The sequence below is a fragment of the Ovis aries genome, chromosome 10 (genome assembly GCF_016772045.2).
Source record: "Ovis aries strain OAR_USU_Benz2616 breed Rambouillet chromosome 10, ARS-UI_Ramb_v3.0, whole genome shotgun sequence".
Taxonomy (NCBI): Eukaryota; Metazoa; Chordata; class Mammalia; order Artiodactyla; family Bovidae; genus Ovis; species Ovis aries.
The window spans coordinates 51,101,617-51,123,150 of record NC_056063.1 but is presented as its reverse complement, the minus strand read 5'-3'; the positions used below and the strand labels follow the sequence as shown (position 1 = coordinate 51,123,150).

The 21,534-nt window shown below is 39.7% G+C and overlaps 1 protein-coding gene across 3 annotated transcripts in view; it reads left to right on the top strand.

The window, feature by feature from the left end:
• Positions 1 to 21,534, top strand: part of TBC1D4 (TBC1 domain family member 4) — a 214,247-nt gene that overhangs the window by 13,789 nt on the left and 178,924 nt on the right. The window contains exon 1 of one of the 3 annotated variants that reach the window (XM_042254947.2): positions 1 to 21,534. This exon is cut by the window's left edge and continues 12,210 nt beyond it; it is cut by the window's right edge and continues 33,934 nt beyond it. The exons of the other annotated variants lie outside the window; for them this stretch is intronic. The gene's annotated coding sequence lies outside the window, so the exon portion shown is untranslated. 3 annotated transcript variants of the gene reach the window in all.

Below are 21,534 nucleotides of genomic sequence, written 5' to 3'. Positions count from 1 at the left end.
CAGTCGGGTCCAACTCCTAGCAACCCCATGGACTGCAGCCTACCAGGCTCCTCCGTCCATGGGATTTTCTAGGCAAGAGAGTACTGGAGTGGGGTGCCATTGCCTTCTCCGATCCTTGGATCTAGTCTTATAGTAAAAGTTATTGCTAACAAGTTGAAATTAAGCAGAGTAAGAATTGGCCCCTACCCTCAAGGAATTTAAGTCCACTGGTGAGAACTTAAAGTCTCCTGGCAGTAACATGCATGTGCTCTCATACTTGTTGCTTTTCCTTAACTTTAAGAAGTGTTGATTTTATTGGTTGCACAATATTATTTTTCTTATTAATACTTATAATTTTAAAGACATCATACTGCTTATAGTATTAAATGTGGTTTAAGCAGATATTTTTGAAATAAGCAGATATTTTTTAAATAAGTAAAATTATGCAGTTTCTGAAAACAAAATTGTAAACTCATTTGAGATGGACCTTTCCCCTCCCACATCAAAACACAATAATTTTAGTGAGGCTGCCAACGTGAGAAAACGTGAATGTTTGAATAACGTGAATCAAACCTTCAGGCACCTGGAAGATGATCAGCAAGAGTGGTGTTGGGAATACACCCTTGCAAGATTTGGATATATTTTAGTTTCAGTTCAGATGTTATTTAGGCTTCTCCATGGAAATAAGGTCTCATTTGGAAGGCTATTTATTTTCAAAATACTTTGAATGGCTTCTGTGTTTTACTCCCAAATCTAAAATAGACCTTTTAAACCTTATCCTTAAAGGGGCAGGGAAGTGCTTAAGAGGTGTCTCAAAAAAAAAAATTCTTTAAGTCAAAAAAGTTAAGTGAATGAATGACAAGAAGACACCAGGGTAACCAGGGACGGGAAAGAAAAAAAATATGGCCCATGCCCACGGTGAACTGTTGACCAATAATAAAATGTATGATTTGTATTCTGGATTTTTTATTTGCTTAAATAACATGTCCTTGTGACAGAGTGGTTTTGGCTTGTCTGTCTGTTTACTTCCTTTGTATTCTTTTTATCTAATGTTTGTAATACGAGCCATTGATAGGTTAGCTTTAGTTTTCAGTGGCTACTGAGGCATGTACCAAGCTACACATAAGGTAGTATTCATGCTTGGCAGCCGTATCTCCATGGATTGGGGGTCAACTTTAAAGAAAGAAAAAAATGACACAAGGAAAGATGATCTTATTTTTCCAGGAAAAATTAAAAGTGCCAAAGTTATTTACCTTTATAGAGATGCCCATCTCTTCTCTTCCTCATTCCTTCTTTGCCTTCAGGCATAATCTGTCCACCCATGAGCATCTCTGCTTTTTTTTTAACGTTTGGTCCCTTGTGTGGGGTAGGAGATGCCTCTGCTTCATTGATGGAGCCCTGTGTATTTACTGAATGAGCATCTCTGTTTTGTCGTTTCCCTTTTTTTAAGTGATGGAGATGATCTTTGAAAGCCAACTCTTTATTAGTAGGCTTGGCTTGAAGACATAGGTATTGCTGATGGTGCATTTTTCTTTTCTGTTTCTATTCTTTTAGCTGGGGGATCTTAGTTCCCTGACCAGGGGTTGAAACCATGCCCCCTGCAGTGGAAGTCGGAGAAGGCGATGGCACCCCACTCCAGTACTCTTGCCTAGAAAATCCTATGGACAAAGGAGCCTGGTAGGCTGCAGTCCATGGGGTCACTAAGAGTCGAACACAGCAGAGCAACTTCCCTTTCACTTTTCACTTTCATGCATTGGAGAAGCAAATGGCAACCCACTCCAGTGTTCTTGCCTGGAGAATCCCAGGGACAGGGGAGCCTGGTGGGCTGCCGTCTATGGGGTTGCACAGAGTCGGACATGACTGAAGTAACTTAGCAGCAGCAGCAGCAGCAGTGGAAGTGCAGTGTCTTAACCCCTGGACCACCAGGGAAGTTGCTGATGGTGCCTTTTTTTCAAGATAGCACATGTAGCTGCTTATTATGGCAAAAGGCAAACATGTAAATAGTTTAATAGCAGGTTTGCCTATTAAGCATGTTGTTTTTCTTTGCTCCCAGAGTGGAAGAAAAACTCACAAGCCTATTCTGAGGAAGGAGAGGCTGTAATGTACATACTAAGCTTGAAGGCTGGTGCTTGTTGGCAGTGGATTCCTTTTACCCTGCTCACATTACCCCTATTTACTTAGGAACCAGGAAGATGGATAGCTTCTGTGTGGATGTGGTTGTTCCAATTTATTGTTTCTCTGGAGACCTTGTTTGCTGTGATCAGACAGTGATTTTTTTTTTTTTTTTGAGAGTGGAATCATTTCCAGACATTGACAGTGGGAACTGACATGTGTATGCCCTGTAATTTTTTCTTATCTGTTTACATTTTCCAGATGAATTATTTTTAAATGTCATGCTGTCACCATGAAAAGGAGTTAAAACAAATGGTCTGCAGATACTCAGATATCCCTAAATCAAGTGGAGACTTTGAATAGCTTACTAAAATTATTGACTTAAAAAAATGTTGAAATGTCCTCAGTAGCTGATACTACAAAGGACTTTGTGTATGTTTTCAGTTCAGAGGTCTTACTCTTAATGAACAAAGTGTTTGTCTAATGCAGGTAGGCTAAACGTGGGGAAAATCCCATCCTTTACTCAAATCATTCTCTATTTTGGACATGTTCACATATGATCTCTCTCAAAAGAAGTGACTGTCTCCTACTGGAGTTTTCATTTGCTGTTTGGTGACTTTGCAAAGAAGAAAAGATTATTGACTCTGTCGGTGTGACCATGTGGAACAGAGATAACAGACCTTCAACTAGAGAAGGCAGACTGGACCCAGGAAATTAAAGCTCTGGGCTCCACTCTTCTGTGATTAATCATGTAACACGAACACTCTGTTAATCTAGTTAGTTAGTGTTAGTCACTCAGTCATGTCCGACTCTTTGTGACCCCATGGACTGTAGCCTGCCAGGCTCCTCTGTCCATGGAATTCTCCAGGCAAGAATACTAGGGTGGGTTGCCATTCCTTTCTCCAGAGGATCTTCCCAACCCAAGGATCGAACCCAGGTCTCCTGCATTGTAGGCAGATTCTTTACCATCTGAGCCACGAAGGAAGCCCTCTGTTAATCTGGATCATGGCTTTACCACTTGTTCTTTTGTCCATCACCCCATTCACTTACTTCTCTCAACATCTATTCATTTGTTCAGTTATCAGGGGAATTGAATGTTTCTTGTGTGCCTGGCATTCCATTGAGACTGATCTATATAAAATAAACACATTCCCTGCTTCATGTTTCTTAGAGTTTTGTGGAGGAGTCAGACAAAACTGTGAATAAAGAGAATAGCACATTGTAGTAGCTGAGTGCCTGGCCTCTGGAGTCTGATCACTGCGACTCAAAGCTCTACCGTCATTGGGCTCCATGCTCTGGGGAAGTTCCTGCCTCTCTCTCTATCTTGGTCTCCTCATCTGTAATATGGAAAGCGTAGCATTGTTGTGAAAGTTAAATGAGTCCATTGATAAAAACTGTTTAGAACAGTGCCACCTCAAAGTACTCTGTAAATGTTAGCTGCTGCTGCTGCTACTGCTAAGTCGCTTCAGTGGTGTCCGACTCTGTGCGACACCATAGATGGCAGCCCACCAGGCTTCCCTGTCCCTGGGATTCTCCAGGCAAGAACACTGGAGTGGGTTGCCATTTGCTTCTCCAATGCATGAAAGTGAAAAGTGAAAGTGAAGTCGCTCAATCGTGTCCTACTCTTAGTGACCCCATGGACTACAGCCTACCAGGCTCCTCCTTCCATGGATTTTCCAGGCAAGAGTACTGGAGTGGGGTGCCAGTACATGTCCACAAGTGTCCAATTTCGAAGGTGATAGAGTCTATGAAGGCAAAGACTATGGTGCTATGAGGGAGTAAAAGGAGGAAACTTTAGATTGGGTTGTGAAGTAGATTCTCCAGCTCTCTTTTCCTAATCAAATCTTATAATTCTCTTAAGCTCCCTCTGCCGCTCAGCCCATGTGCTACAGAAGACTGGTCTCCTCTGCAGCTCTAGGATTTGTCCAGGAATCTGGTCCCTGGAGAAGGGAATGGCTCTCCGCCCCAATATTCTTGCCTGGAGAATTCCATGGACAGAGGAGCTTCATGGGCTACAGTCCATGGGGTCACAAAGAGTCAGACATGACTAAGCAACTAACGCTGATCCAAAGCCAATTTATAAGCTTGTACCTGGAGACCTAGTGGTCCCAGGGAATGCACCCATTTGTGCCAGGGCAAAATGAGAGAAGTCTTCTCCTCACTTGTTGTGTGCAGAGTTAAAGCCTGGAACTGGAACTGTAACTGCTGTTTCGCTGCCAGAGTGATGGTGATACAGAGGAAAGTGCTCTGGAGACATCTGGGGAAAACTGTCCCTGGACTCTGACAGGAACAAGCCTGATAACCACCGACTTAAGGATGATTTCCAAGTTTGCTGACTCTATTTTTTTTTTTTTTTTAATTTTTGGCCTTACCCATGGCTTGTGGGACTTTATTTCTCTGACCAGGGATCACAGCTACGCCTCCTGCTTTGGAAGGCAGAGTCTTAACCCTTGGACCACCAGGCTTGTCCCCTGACTTTTTTTTTTTTAACTAATGGGTGAGTTTGTTACCATTTACAGATAAGAAGAAGGCTGGTTGGAGGAATTGGAGAGAAATAGGTTTTAGATCAGAAATCCTATTTGTAAAATGAGAAGGCTGGAATGTTAGCAGTGATTTGCACACCTTTTTCTGACCGAAGATTCCTAAGAGAGATGACATCCTTCCATCAGTATTTGTGATTTCTAGACCATTGGCAACCATTTTGACCAACACTGGGTCTGATCAGAATCTCAGCAGGGGTTATAAAGGGTGATCTGAGGATGTTTTTCAACCCAGTTGCACATGGGAACCTTGTGGGGTGTTTAAGAGAACTATACCATCTACTAGATTCTTAGGCCCCTCTCCAGAAACACTGCGTCAGAATCTCTAGCGTGAGACCTGGAAAGCTATTTCAAAACTGCAACTGGGGAGCAGACAGCTTGGCACTTACTGCAGCTTGGATTTGGGGAGCCTCTGCTTTAGGGGGTGCCAGGTCCCTTCCTGTACGGCAGGGGTCCCAAACCAGGAAGTGGACTGCACAGCAGGAGGTGAGTGCTGGGCTAATGAGTGAAACTTCATCTGTAGTTACAGCTGCTCCTCATCACTCGTATTACAGTTCTGCCTCCTGTCAGACCAGCAGCAACATAATAAATGCCCTTGAATCATCCTGAAACTCTCCCTTCTCCCCTTGGTCCTTGGAAAAATTGTTTTCCATGAAACCAGCGCCTGGTGCCAAAAAGATTGGGGACGATTGCTGTACAGGGTTTTATTTTTAAATTAGTTAAATTTTAATTGGAAGATAATTGCTTTACAATGTTATGTTGGTTTCTGCCATACATCAACATGAATAAGCCATAGGTATACATATGTCCCCTCCCTCTTGAACCTCCCTTCCACCTTTCACCCCATTCCACTCTTCCAGGTTGTCACAGAGCACCAAGTTTGAGCTCCCGGTGTTGTACAGCAAATTCCCACAGGGTATCTATTTTAAATATGGTAGTGTATATGTTTCAGTGGTACTCTCTCAGTTCATACCATCGTCTTCTCCCACTGTCTTCACAAGTCTGTCCAGGGTTTTTGATGACACCTCCAGGAACCAACTTCAGTTAGCTTAAGCCCAGGAAATAGCATGTACTGTAGGGGTGGCTGCAGCCCAAAATGCCTCAGCTGCCATCAGGACACTATTGCTTCTTGATACTACCTTTAGTCAATTTGTTATCATGGTTTCTGTCTAGAGTGAGAGTCAAAACACTGCGTCTGACTGCTGGCGATGTTGTGAGTATATTAATAGTTGCCAGATGCCTAGGTGTTTGATTGATGGTTATTAGAGCATCTGATACTTGAACAGCAGTTACAGATATCACTTCACATATCAGTAGCTGGGCAATTCCATGAGAAATCAGGTGGCAGATCAACCTCCAGTCCGCAGGCTGTGCTCTATAGTCACTGTGTGGACATTATTACCCTGCTCGGCCAAGTTAGAGGATAGAATAGCAGTGGATGATGCCTGTTATCAACAATGAGAGAGGGGCTTGGAGAAGAAATGAGTCAAGGACACACTGAAGCACAATTAGGTGCTGTATTATAAGCAGTGAGGGGATGAGATGTCTGGGAGTGGATGAGCCCATGGAGAGGGTCCTGGCTCCAGAGCTGAGACAGGGCCCCCAAATGCAGAGATGCTCTGCAGAAAGCACTTTCTCTAATTAATGTAATTAAAGCTTTATTTATGGTCATTTGGGGCTGCACTGGCAGCCAGGCAGTTTGCCCAAGGCAGCAGTGATTCTCTCAGCTTTGGAACACGATACTTCAGGCATTTTGGGGGCGATTCAGCTCTAGTTTGCCACATCTTTTTTTTTCCCCCCTCCCACATCTACTGTCACAGGATTATGAGTGGCAGAAGGAGAACATTTAATCCTGGAAGGAGGCATCATATTAACTCTTCTTCCTCCTAAGAGAGAGATTTCTACTTTAACTTCCCCAGGAGGAAAACAGGTTGTAAATACAATAATGTTTTCTTTGCTTATTTGAGATGTTGGTAATTGTCTTAAGTGTCATATTAAACTTCAGAACATTGGACACATACATGTTTGTTCGTCTGGCTCCAATTTGCTCTCCCTAATTGAGCTGGCTTTTATATTTAAGCATTCTTCCATTGGAGAAGAGCAAAAACAATAATGGTGTCGGTGAAGGATTTTTAGAGCATGATTTGGGGTTATGTGTTAGACAGTGGAAGCCGTGAAAATTTCATAGTTGTCAGAGTTTTAGTTTTCTGGCCACCACCATTGTTATCAGCTCCAGCAAGGCCATTTACAAATATTGGTTGAGGCTAATCAAGTGTAAGGTTAGTGTGTTAGTCACTGGGGATAAAAGGTTTAAGTGATTTCTGCAGAAAGAGATAAACAGATATGGTAGCATAAGCTTGTGTTGATTACCTGGGAAAGCTCCTCAGAGAATACACAATTGTTGGGCCTCTCTGTATCCCCTGATATGAGATGAACAGTTAGTCTCCAGGAATGCAGAAATTTCAGGCCCTAGTTCTAGAATTTAAAAAATGGCAAATAATAAGAGAGAGGTTGTTTTTTTTTTTTTGATGCATTTATGTTCCTAATGAAATGTGATTGTTAATTTGAGACTTTTTAAAGTCAATGCATCTATGTAGATGTAGCAATGAAGAACTCAGTGATTAGGAAATTTTAATGACAGTGATTTTTTTTGTCATTCTTAAATTTCTATAAAGAAGGTGGCATTTATGGGTTTAATCAAGTAAAAAATTTGTTTAAATGGCTTTATGGTGATTTCCAAGAGCATTTACATGCTCAGAAATGTAATCACACCACTTTGAAAGCACAGCTTGGTAGAGCTACAAAGTGTATAGCACCTCGTACTTTTTGAAACTGTAGCATTAAAGAGATTGATAGCCTCATTATATATGGAAATGGGAGCTCAAGACTGTATGGTAACAGAAATCCACAGACAGTCCTTCACTTGGAGTCCTTTCTGGAATGTGGTGAGGAACAAATAAGCATTGTCTTTAAGTCCTTTTTCTTGTGAGCTATCACTTGCATTTCTTTTAGGCTATAATGTATTGTAGATTCCAAGAGGTGTAAAAAACATTAAAAAAAAAAAAAGTCATAGTAAGGTGATAATGAGCTCCTCATTGCTTTACTGCTTACTTTTTGTGGTACAGACACTCACTGGCCCCCAAACACAGAGCAGAGTTTTATTTTTGTGGAATCTTAGTTCCCCAGCCAGCGATTGAACCTGGTCTCCTGGCAGTGGAAGCTCAGAGTCTTAACCTCTGGACTGCCAGGGAATTCCCATACAGCAGAATTTTAGATGCATTCTTTTGTAAGCTAGTGACTTAAGAAATCACTGATGGTATTGAAGGTGATGATGAAAAGTCATGTTGATTACTCATGGAAACACTGAATGGATGTGGCTTCATCTTCTAGAATGCTAGGGTCTAGTCCCTAAGACTCTAGTCATCGATGGGGTAAATTTGGTCTGACTGTTGACTTCAGTCCTTGTTTCTCTCCTTTTTGATGCTTAACCCAGTTACTCTGAGAACACCCACACTCCTTAATGTGGCTTCCCTTCTGCCCCTTCCCCCGGCTCCCATCCTATACCTCAGCTCTGTCTTCCAACCTCTTGAAATTTTTTACTATTCCTCTTGCCCACCTGCCCTTTCACATCTCTATGTTCACAGACTGGTCTTTTTGTTGGGAATGTCCTCTTATCCACTCTCCTGGTAGTGTGGTGTCCTAATCATCACAAATGCTACTCATTTCTGCTATAAAATCTTTGCGGTCAATCCCCAGGCCCCAGGTCAAGGTTTCTTCTCCCTCTCTGGCTCCCACCCTTCTGTATGATGAAAGCTATCTTACGTCCTCAGTGTTCATTTGCAAGCCCTTCTCCACTGCTAGTTTGTAAAGGCATTGAAGGTGGAGACAATGCCATTTTTCTACCTTTAGCATCTGATACAATGAGTCATATGTATTTCGCACTTATTGTACGCTTTGTTGAAATGATTTCAACAACATATATACTTTTTGTTGTTGTTCGGAGTGGTTCTTTCCTGAGTAGAACTGTGCTGTGTATCCGTGTATCTAAGAAGTGTGACAGTTGACCAGGGCCTTAGGGGTTTATGTTGTAATTGGACGAGAAAAGACACAAAGGAAAAAACATTAAATAATTAAAGACAGCGAATAGTACTACTTTTATTTTACACAAAGAACATGGAGAAAGCATTTAGGTCCTCCATAGAGAACTGCGTAAAAGATGTTATATTTTATATAGAAGAGGAGAGGTGTGGGGAAGTGAAATAGGACTGTGCATGTATTTTGGAGGGAAAAAAAGCAAGGAAAAAAGGCAGTGCCAGAGCCCAGAGACCACAGGGAATGAGGAGAGCTAGCAAATTCTTTCAAGTCTTTTCCCTTTCTATAAAGTAGGAATAATATTTGTCCCTCTGTCTCAGAATTATGAAAAAGAAATAAGATGGTTCATGTAAAGCAAGCAGCAAAATGCCTGCAACAGAGGAAAGGTTCTCATGATAGTAATCCGTTATTATGATTGTGATTATAGTTGTGATGATGATTAGTTTGGAGTGGCCAGGCATAAAAACACACCTTTATGAGGGAACTGTAGAAAACTAAGCCGGACAATCTGTCAGAAATGCAGTTAGAGAAATAAAGGCAAGAATACAGGTCAGGGATCAGATGCAAGTGGGAATGAACACACTGTCTGGTGTGGGGAAGAGAAGGCAGAGAAATGTGAAGGGCAGATGAGAAGGGAACACAAAGAACCGGTGTAAAGAAGACAACCTTGAAGCTAAGCAGTGCTTGCCCCAGGCTGGTTAAAATAAAAAAAGATCTACTTCCTGCCGGGATGGGAGCCCATCACTGAGCGTGCCCAGCCAGAGGGCCTGCTGGTAGGAGTAAGTGTCCCAAAAGGAGTGAACAGGTCATTAGGGGCACTTGTGAACAGTGGGGAGTTGCTGTAAGGGCAGATTGTGACAAGAGATAGTGGTTTGTTGAGACAAAAGATTGGCCAAAAGGTTTATTGGAAACGGGATCCCAGTTTAAGTTTACATGGGGCTTTCTCTAGAGCTCAGTAGTAAAGAATCTGCCTGCCAATGCAAGAGATGCAGGTTTGATCCCTGGGTTGGAAAGACCCCCCTGGAGAAAGAAATGGCAATCCACTCCACCGTTCTTGCCTAGAAAATCCCATGGACAGAGGAGCCTGGTGGGCTACAGTTCATGGGGTTGCAAAGAGGCGTGACTGAGTGACTGACCAGCAACCCAGGGCTTTTTCTTTCTGCTGCTCTAGGTTTGAAAGGCAAAGTCTTGCAATCCAGAGATGCCATCTATCTCCTGGGCCCAGGGGAGACCTCAGCCATTGGTTTGGTCTCTCTCAAAATATTAGACAGCTCCTATGTCTGGTGTTTCAGCTTTGCGGTGGCGGTTTAGTCGCTAAGTCATGTCCGACTCTTGTGATCCCATGAGCTGAAGCCTGCCAGGCTCCTCTCTCTGTCCATGGGATTCTCCAGGCAAGAATACTGGAGTGGGTTGCCATTTCCTTCTCCAGGGGATCTTCCCAACCCAGGAACCAAACCCAGGTCTCCTGCATTGCATGTAGATTCTTTTCAGCTTTAGTATATCTTTATATTATTTTATTTTACTTTACTTTATGTTTTTAAGTATGAGCTAAAAAAGAGAAAGCCTTATTTATTATGCTTGTGGAAATGTTGAGGATTTTTGTCATGCAGTATAACCAAAACATTTTCTACCTAAGGTGTATACAGAAGTCTTAGAGTATGTTTCCAACTTGCATGTTTATAAAAAATCACCTGAGGTGCTTGTCACACAATTTGATTTCTAAGCCTCAACCCAGACCTACCTTATTTCTAGTGAAAGCATCTTGGGATGCGTGTTGATAAGCATCCCAAATATTTCCTCTGATCAGGCAACTTGGATAAATATCGCTTGTGATAAATGGAAGTCTTTTGAATTCCCCTGTCCTTGTAGGTCAGGGATTCTAGTTTTCATTTTTAAGTCATAGTCTGATTGTACTCTGATTCAGGCTTTGAGAAGTCATAAGAAAAGTTTACTATATTCTTCTAGTTAGACAAGGAATTAAACAAAATGCTTCTCAACTGGGGCGGGGGAGGGGGGGAGGTAGTGGATTTTTATCCCTCAGGCAGCATTTGGTGATGTCTGGAGGCAGGTAGCTCAGTGGTAAAAAAAATCCACCTGCCAATATGGGAGACGCAGGTTTGATCCTCCGGAGGAGGAAACAGCAACCCTCTCCAGTATTCTTGCCTGGAAAATTCCATGGATAGAGGAGCCTGGTGGGCTATAATCCATGGGGTTACAAACAGTTAGACACGAATGAGCACGCATGGCACGGAGGCATTTTTGTTTGTTATACTGGGGCTGTGGGTGCTATCTGTGTGTGTCTGTGTGTGTGTGTTACATCACTTCAGTTGTATCTGACTCTTTGACCCCTTGGATTGTAGCCCACTAGGCTCCTCTGTCCATGGGATTCTCTAGACACCCACAATCTACACTGAACAAAACCTCCTCCCACAAAGAATTATCTCATTGAAAATATCCGTAGTGCTAAGGTCGAGACTCTCTTAAGGTCTATCTGTATTAATTAAATTAAATTAAACTTAATTTAATTAAAGTCAATTAATTTAAGTCTTAAGCTGGGGTATAATATATATCTTCTTTGATCACCATCCATATTAAGATGTAGAACATTTCTCCATAAAAGACTATGTCAAGTAAGAGTAAAGCTGAACACTTGCTAGACTTTGAGGTAGGTCCACCTCAAGGCCCTTGCTTTGTAAATGGATATGTTAATGGTAGTGGAGTCTTTTTTCTACTTTTTTTTACTAAATCATACTTCAAAGATTCCTTTAAAATGGAATCAGAATGTAAAAGCACTTATGAATTGGTTTGACTGTCAAGTCATCCTAAAATTTTATAATTTTTCTCATTTGCCTTTATGGATGTTTCTTCTGTACCTGATTTGATAGCAGTTTTTTGTTTCAGAGACTTGCCTCAGTCCTGTAAGACATCTTTTTTTTTTTTTTTTCATTTAGAAAAAATTTTATCAGTTTTTATTGTAATTACTTGAATATGATTACAGTTGCAGCTATTGAATAGCTGTACAGTGAGTACAAACAGGACTGGGGACAAACACAACAGACTTATAAGATTTAACTAGGGGCATGGGTTAAACCTCTCACAGAGAAGGCAATGGCACCCCACTCCAGTACTCTTGCCTGGAAAATCCTGTGGACGAGGAGCCTGGTAGGCTGCAGTCCATGGGGTCACTAAGAGTCAGACACGACTAAGCAACTTCACTTTCATTTTTCACTTTCATGCATTGGAGAAGGTAATGGCAATCCACTCCAGTCTTCTTGCCTAGAGAATCCCAGGGACGGGGGAGCCTGGTGGGCGGCCGTCTACAGGGTCGCACAGAGTAGGACACGACTGAAGCAACTTAGCAAATGGGTAAGCTTTCCTGCATGGAAGATGGGCCCCTAAATAGTAGTTGGCCGGGGCTGTGGGCACATGGGACTTGCATGTTTTACAGAGGCACTGAAGGTAAGGGTTAATTCATTAACTTATTTACGGGAAGATTGATTGAGAAAGGTCCTTCAGTTTTCAGTGAGTTATGTAGTTTGAAAGACAGGATGGGAGAGAGAGAAAACCAGGTATTTTGATCTTTTTGATTAATTACATAGAAACAGTCTTTACTTTCTCTAATTTCTCTAAATTAGACAATGAAAATTTAAATTTGGATTTTTCACCAGTTCATATTTTCTGAAAAGAATCAGAAGTAGATTAAAAAAAGTAACCGTATATTTAATTAGGAAAAACAGGTGTTCATGTTTGCATTTTTCCTAGATAGTAGTTAATTTTCAAAGTAGAAGGAATAGTTTGGGATTAGATAGATGAATCTGACAAATGTAAAAGACTATATTTGAGTACGTTTTCAATGTAATTATGTAAAGTACCTTGCAGATATATTTCAAAAGCAAAATATATCTTGTAAAGATGTGTGCCTTTAGGTCAAATCGTTGTAAACCCTGGGAAAAAGGACCAGGGACTTGCAGCCTCTTGTCAGGTCTTGCTTGTCTGTATTTGGAGTTAGCCTTGTACCAACATGCCAGATTCCACCCATAAATTCTATTGAAAAGTGGTCTGCCAATTTGAAGCTGCCTGTTGCTTAATAGTCTAGCAGCTTCTTTCTATATGTTTTCTATAGAAGCTGAATACATATAGCAAGATAAAAGTCTGTGTTTAATTTTGGAAATGATTGTATCTGTTACTTAAAATCCTTAAGTTAAAAGTTGGAAGCAATTTTTGCATGAAGTTTTAAGTCCACATGAATAATGTTTTTGTATATTGTAGAAGTCTTATAAAATATTTAAAATGGAATATCTGCTAACATTGGTATCAATTTTAAAAACTAGAAAGTGCCATATTAAATAAGTAGATAGTTTAAGCCACACTTTGGAATAGTAGATTATATACTTTAAAAAATCACAGTTGAGATTTATTTTATGATGTACTTTTAGAAATAACTGTGTTTATAAAATATTCCTTTTGTTTTCAGTTTTGCATTATTTATTGCTGGCAATTCCAAGCATCAGAATCCCCTTATGATTTTTTTCTTGTTAACATCATTAAATGAGCATCTTTTAAAACAGAAAAAATTTTTTTCTCCCTAGTGGAAGCATAGGCATTACTATATTTATAATTAATATTATGGCAAGAAAATTGAATAACTTGGTTTAAATATGTCTGAGTGGAACTCAATTATTTGGCAGTATTTGGTCGGGAAAACAGGAATTGGTGCACAATCCAAATTTGAGTTTTAGTTGTATAATTTATTGTGTTGAAAATAAAAGTTATGACATATGAAATGTATTACTTATTAGAGATTCTTAGGGAATTCGGATTTGAAGAACCAACAAAATCTTGTAGCCAGCTTAACTCTAAGTATGCCTCTCTATGCTTAAGGATATTTGGAAACAAAAACTGGTCTACCTAAAAATCTTATTTATATTATTCATAAAGCAATGTAATATCAGATTTAATTAATTCAGAAGTCTTTCACTGTGACTAATTTGTGGCAGGTGCATTGGAGATATGAATAATAAAACTTGTGCAACTGGTAAAAGTTTTAATACGTTTGAAAATAATTTTCTTGAAATTTTGCTTTTTTAATAGAGGAGACAGTAATTTACTAATGCCAGTATTTTCATAATTCTCATTTTATGTGTTCATTAAACCTGTGTGTATTGAACTGGTACTTTTACATCATAGTGGTCACAGTTGCCATTCATTTCTTGTGCCTTTTCCCCTTGTTTTTTCTTCATTGTTTTGTGCTGTCAGATTTGCCATCTTTCCTCTAGAGGTGTACTTCATTTAATGCAATAACAATGTTCCTAAGACTCTGCTGCGGTCGCTTCAGTCGTGTCCGACTCTGTGCGACCCCATAGACGGCAGCCCATGAGGCTCCCCCGTCCCTGGGATTCTCCAGGCAAGAACACTGGAGTGGGTTGCCATTTCCTTCTCCAACCCACTGGAGTGGGTTGCATGAAAGTGAAAAGTGAAAGTGAAGTCGCTCAGTCGTGTCCGACTCTTAGCGACCCCATGGACTGTGGCCCACCAGGTTCCTCCGTCCATGGAATTTTCCAGGCAAGAGTGCTGGAGTGGGGTGCCATTGCCTTCTCCGAAGACTCTGCATGTATCATATTTTAATATTCAGTTCAGTTCAGTTCAGTCACTCAGTCATGTCCGACTCTTGGCAACCCCATGAATTGCAGCACGCTAGGCCTCCCTTTCCATCACCAACTCCTGGAGTTCACTAAAACTCACGTCCATCAAGTCAGTGATGCTGTCCAGCCATCTCATCTAATCAGAGTCTTTTCCAATGAGTCAACTCTTTGCATGAGGTGGCCAAAGTACTGGAGTTTCAGCTTTAGCATCATTCCTTCCAAAGAAATCCCAGGGCTGATCTCCTTCAGAATGGACTGGTTGGATCTCCTTGCAGTCCAGGGGACTCTCAAGAGTCTTTTCTAATGCCACAGTTCAAAAGCATCAATTCTTTGGCACTCAGCTTTCTTCACAGTCCAGCTCTCACATCCATACATTCCTTTATAATTTCAGAAAGAATTGTCAAGCCCTTTAGTGCTAAACCTTTTGATAACACCCCTTGGCTATTTCTGTCATTTTTAACATTTATATATGTTATATTTTTTCCTCCTGGGAAATTACAAATGAAAAGGATAATATTGGTAACTTTACCTTCTTCTGATATGTGTTCAGAACTCTGATTTACATCCTGAAACATAGTTATGTGGCAATACACAGAGGATTGTGTATTGGGGTGAGCCAGGGAAGCTTACCCAGTTGTTTAGAGTTTTACTTGAGTCTTCACTATATAGGCATGAATAACTGAACTCAGTCTCCAGCCCCCTCCCCTCTTAGGTTATCACAAAGCACCCTCTAATTATGTGACTGGTCCTTCTCATGAGTCTTCTTGTTGGGTTTACCACCCATCACCTTAGAAGTGTAAACTATCGAGTAAGGACTGAAGGACCCACTGTGAATAACAAGGATACTCCTATCACTTGGGAAACTGCAGGGATTTAGAAGCCAGACAAATTCTTATTACAGACTTTTCGATTCCCCCTGAAAGTATATGAGTAAATCACTTAACTTGTTTGAGTCTCAGTTTTCTTGTCTGTATAATGGAGGTAATAGGACTGTTATTAGAGAAGAAGCAAATTGCCTTACAGTGTCTATAAACAAGAGGTACTCTATAAAATTGTAATCATTATTATGTGTACATTTGCACTGTAATCAAGTGCTCTTTTTAAGAATCAATAGATAATTTTTAATTGCTATGTGTAAATATACAGCTAGGTCTGTCTTGGTGTAATTTGTTTCCTATTTGTAATATATATATATATATATATAATCTATGTTATTATATATTTTACATGGTATATTAAATATGTAAATATTTTAATACTTATGCAGCATGTTTTATATTATAATGTAAACATATAGTTAGAAATACAAATGAAAGTGAAGTGAAAGTGTTAGTCACTCAGTCATGTCTGTGACCCCATGGACTGTAGCCCACCAGGCTCCTCTGTCCATGGAATTCTCCAGGCAAGAATACTGGGCAGGTTGCCATTCCCTTTTTCAGGGGATCTTGCCGACCCAGGGATCGAACTTGGGTGTCCTGCATTGCAGGCGGTTTCTTTACCATCAGAACCACCAAGGAATATATACTAGAATGCAACTTAGAATGTCTGGAGTTACTCGGAATGTACTATTATCTGCTCAGAAGTGGGTGATCTGATTACCTTTTGTACCTCTTTCACAGAATATTTGAAGTTCATGACCAAAATACCCAAATTAATGTAGGAAAGCTCCACATGTTCAAACTATGAGCATATGATATGAGCATATATTTAGGAAACTATGAGCATACATTTCTAAAACTTGTCACATTGATTGGCAAAGCTGAATTAAAATACCAATTTAAAAATGAACTATCATTTCAAATCTTATTATCTGTAGCAGTAAAAATAATAACAATTGGTGATTTGTAGAAAAATCATCTTTGTTTCATATTTTTCTAAGAGCTATTAGGAAATCAGTCCTGAATATTGGAAGGACTGATGCTGAAGCTGAAGCTGAAGCTCCAGTACTTTGGCCACTTGATGCAAAGAAACTGACTCCTTGGAAAGGACCCTGATGCTGGGAAAGATTGAATGCAGGAGGAGAAGGGGACCGCAGAGGTTGAGATGGTTGGATGGCATCACCAACTTGATGGACATGAGTTTGAGCAAGCTCCGGGAGTTGGTGATAGACAGGGAGGCCTGGTGTGCTGTAGTCCATGAGGTCGCAAAGAGTTGGACATGACTGAGTGACTGAGCTGAACTGAAGAACTATTAATTAATTTTTTCTGATTAAATATTAATCTACATTCCATTGCCTAACCTGTCTATAAAAGTTGTTGCAAATTGCCAACAAGTAATTTTCACCAGCAAAACTGGTTGAGGTTAAACTATATCTTAAAACACTTCAGTCCTTCATATGTATGTAAGGTGAAGAGAAGTAATTATCTTGATCACAGGAGATAACATTTTAGTTGTGGTTTTCCAGAAATGTCATATGAAAGTCCTTTTTCTGCTCATAACGTGTCTGCTTCAAGTTTTCTATGTGGCCTGTGGTTTTAACTCGAGGACCTCCAGGGCTATACTGTCTGGAGGTCTTAGACCCCTCACTAATTATCTTCAACTGGAGCAGCTGGTTTTATTTGATTTATGTACTGGGATTCTATGAAAAAATCTTTGAAAAAAAGAATTCATTTGAGCCCCCAAAGCAGGCTCATTCAGAAATTGCTGGTCCAAGAGAATGTTTAAGGCTTAACATAGACTGAGCAACTGAGAATTGTAGTGGAGCATAACAGAGTAAAGGGAGGGAGAAACAATACTCAGGGCAGAGAACAGGTTAGTTTTCTCTCCACACACCGCAGTGAAAATGGGAAGAAGGTAGTGTGATTATTTGGCAGCCAACCATATGCTACTTGCTGGGATTATGCTATACTCCTTTTTAGTTAAGATAAAATTTGCAGAAAATAAAGTGAACTATTTTAAATAAAATGTCTAATTCAGTAGCATTTAGTACATTTATAATGTGGTGCAACTATCACCTCTGTTTTCATCACTATGTTGTATATTAAAATTTTATTTATACTGATCTTCCTTCTTAAAACTTTCTTCTTTCTTACTGAGCATCCCTGGTGACTCAGCTGGTAAAGAATGCCTGCAATGCAGGAGACCTGGGTTCGATCCCTGGGTTGGGAAGATTCCCTGGAGAAAGGAAAGGCTACCCTCTCCAGTATTCTGGCCTAGAGAATTCCATGGACTGTGTAGTCCATGGGGTCACAGAGTTGGATATGACTGAGCGACTTGCACTTTCTTTCTTAGAAGCGCTAGGAAATGACATCTAGTAAAGACTGTTAATAAAGCAGAAGTGGACAGTTGGAACCAAGGAAAGGAGACCGAGGCTAATATGTAATTTACAGGTGTTAATGTCATGTTTATTCAGTGTCAGGGTTGATTCTTAGGCTTCCCAGCAGCAGAGCAATAAGGAACATCTGATAAGTAACCTAGAAGCAGAGAAAAATGACAGCTTCTCAGTGGAAACAGTTTTTCTCAACACTGGGTTCTAAATGAAATTTGTCATTTGAGACTTCATGTGACATTGGAGCGACTGCAGTTTTACAATGGATACGGAAGCATTTTAAATATGACTTTTTGTGAAATCACCTTCAATAAAAGCTAAGGGCACATTGTTATTCTGTGAGATGATGGTAGGAATTTAGGTATAGCAGAATCACATGTATTTGGCTTCTACTTGCTTGATCTCCAATTAGTTCAGATACTTAAAAAAAAAAAACAGCAAACAAAACTAGAAAAAGCCCGAATGTGAGGCCTTAAGAAGATCTCTGTCAGTAGGTCCAGAGGGGATGGGAGCCTGGTTGGGCCAGGAGTATTTTTGTTGCTTTCTTTTTTGAAGATGCATTTGTTTATTTATTGTTTGTTGCCCTGGGTCTTTGTTGCTGTGTGTAGACTTTCTCTAGTTGTGGCAAGTGGGGGCTACTCTTGGTTGCGGTGCGTGGGTTTCTCACTGCGGAGCTTCTCTTGTTGAGGAGCACTGGCTCTAGAGACATGGGTTTCACTAGTCCAGGCTCCGGGGCTCTAGGATGCTGGCTCAGTAGTTGCGCCCCACGGGCTTAGTTTCCCCGCAGCATGTGGAATCTTCCTAGACCAGGCATTGAACCCATGTCCTCTGCATTGGCAGGCAGATTCTTAACCACGAGACCACCAGGGAAGCCCAGAGGTAGGTGTTAAGTGAGTAGTAAAATATAGTTTCAAAGCTAAAGTCTTTTTTTTAAAATGAGGCATAGATGATATAAAGTATAAACCATGCTGTGCACAAATTTATACTATTACTGCACATGGTTCCAGAGGTTACTTGTTTTAGCCAATGGATGTGGTGTGTGGCAAACCTACAAGTAACTGGGAGATATTACAGGCAAAAATTTCCTTATTTACATTTGGTAAATTTAAATTTATCACTAGCAGTGTAAGCATGAAAGAATTAGAGTAGTTTTGATTGGTTCTATACACCTACTTTTAAGTTGCTTTTCCTAAAGTTTTGCTAATTTATAGTGCAACTAGGAGTTTGAATCCAGTTTCATTGAATATTTTTGTAAGCACCAAGTATGATCATTAAGACTTTTTTCTAATTTAATACAAAAAAAAAAGATTTAGAGGAGGAAACTAAAGGCCATGGTAACATAGTGACATCAGACATAAGCTATACATTTTTTACTTCAATTTTATTTAAAAAATTAAGTCTATAAAATGTGGAAGAAATAATACCATTGACACAGTATCCCTTCATGTAAAGTCACCAGTTTTTAACATTTGGGGACCTTCATATTACTTCCTTTACTAAATGCTGAACCATTTGAAAGTAAAATGTAGACATGGTATGTCAGCATGTATTTTTTAAAAACAAAGACATTTTTAGTCATTGCAGAACCACCCTGTTGTCATTATAGCTAAGACATTTAACACTAATATAATAAAGTTAACTGTATACAGTTTGTCTTCTAATTTTTTCAGTTGTCCCAGAAATGTCCTTTTCCAGTTTTCCCCAATCCAAATTCAAGTAAGGAGCATACCTGGCATTTGGTTGTCATGCCTTTTTAGTCTCCTTTAATCTAGAAAAGCCCCTGCTGCCTTTTATCTTTCATAATATTGATGGTGTTGAAGAGTACAGGCTAGTTTTCATATAGAATGCCTCCAGTTTGGTTTTGTCAGATTGTGTTTCCTGTTAGAGTCAGATTAAACATTATAACTAGAATGTTGTATAAGTGAGACTGTGTTCTTTCCATTTCATCGCACCACAGAGACATTCAATGTCTTTTGTTGTTTTTGGTGACACTGCCTTTGATTACTAAGTTAGGGAGTATTGCCAGATCATTTACAGATGCAATTGTAAATGAGGTTTTTTTTCTTAATTTCTCTTCCAGATAGTTTGTTAGTGTATGTAAATACAACTGATTTATATTTCTGAAAACTTTACTGAATTCATTTATTAGTTTGATTTCTTAGTTTTTAAAAAACACTTTTTACTTTATATTGAACATATTAAAATAAGTATTTGATTTATGGTTCTTGGCTAAATAGTTGAAGTACTAAAATGTAAATCATAAAGCATGTGAAATGAGTAGGCTTTTTGTAGAGAAGCCAAGTGTTTTGGTAATGAGAAAATAAGATAATAAACAGGCAGTTTTCTCCAGTGAGCTAAAACACTTTCCCAGGTCATGATTAGTATCTAGTAAACTTTATCAAGCTACCTCCTCGTCTTTTAAAAACAAACTAAACCAGTCTTTAAAGATGTAACATATTATGTAAATTTTAGCACAAGGTGCTCCAATTATGGCTCCTAAAATGTGAAAATGTCACTCATATCACAGCTTGTGAAATTCCTATCTTTCATAAGAATTTTGCATATGCATTGGCATATTTGAACTAAATACATACAATTATATATACTATCTGATTATAATTAGGTACCAAGTTCATTGATATTATATAAAATTAACACATATAATATTAACCTATATATTATATCATAAATAATTTTTAATTTTAACCCCATGGACCGTAGCCTGCCAGGCTCCTCTGTCTGTGGAGTTCTCCAGGCCAGAATACTGGAGTGGATAGCCATTCCCTTCTCCAGGGGATCTTCCCAATCTAGGGATCAAATCTGGGTCTCCTACATTGCAGATAGATTCTTTACTGTCTGAGCCACCAGGGAAGCCCTGATATTAATATATATATGTATCATAAATAATTTGTAATTTTAACTAAATGGCTGATGATATAGTAATGCCCTGTTGCTGTTTAGATTATACAAGTATGTCCATGGTGCTACTACACTGGATGACCTTTACTGTTCTGGTTTGTTCTAAAATAAAGACACTAGTCTTTGACTTAAGTATATTTCATTAATTCTAAGATACCTATGTTCTCCCCACTTTAATATCTCTGCAATCTGGATGTGTCTTACTGTCTGTGGCATCTTAGATTTGATTGTATGTATTAGTCGCTCAGCTGTGTCCGACTCTTTGAGACCCCATGGACTGCAGCCTGCCAGGCTCCTCTGTCCATGGAGTTTTCTAGGCAAGAATACTAGAGTGGGTAGCCATTCACTTCTCCAGGAGATCTTCCCGACCCAGGGATTGAACCTAGGTCTCTAACATTGCAGGCAGATTCTTTATCATCTGAGCCACCAGGGAAGCCTGGTTAAGGACAGGCTTATTATTAAGAATAATAATTATAGGAAGGTGAGATTACTGAAATGATTTTCAAAGCAACCATGACTCAGGATTACCTGAAATAACTCTTCAAAAATGGAAGTTTCTAGACTTTCAATCTAGCTTATTGAATGAGCAGTCATTGAACTAAACTGCAAGTATGATAGTAAGATGGCAGCAATATTTGAGAACTTTCTGGGAAGCAGTGGTAAGTTCCATTCACCACTTGATGGCACTTTTTCAAGGCTTGAAAACTTTTGTGCCATCAATCAACATGCCCTTGCATGTTGTGTGTTAATAAATTGTAAATTTGCCAATCCAGACTTTTTTCTTTGTTTTTGTACCAATCATAAATCCAAAATTAGATGAAGTGAATATTGGCAGTATTGGATATTACTCTGGGTGAGTAGCTGCTGTGAGCCTGCTGGTTTTAGTGCTCATGTTCACTGATGGTTTAACAGTTTAGAAAGCGTTATGCATATATTATGTCATTGGATGCTCGCAGTGGTTTCTGGGAAAAATACAATAGTG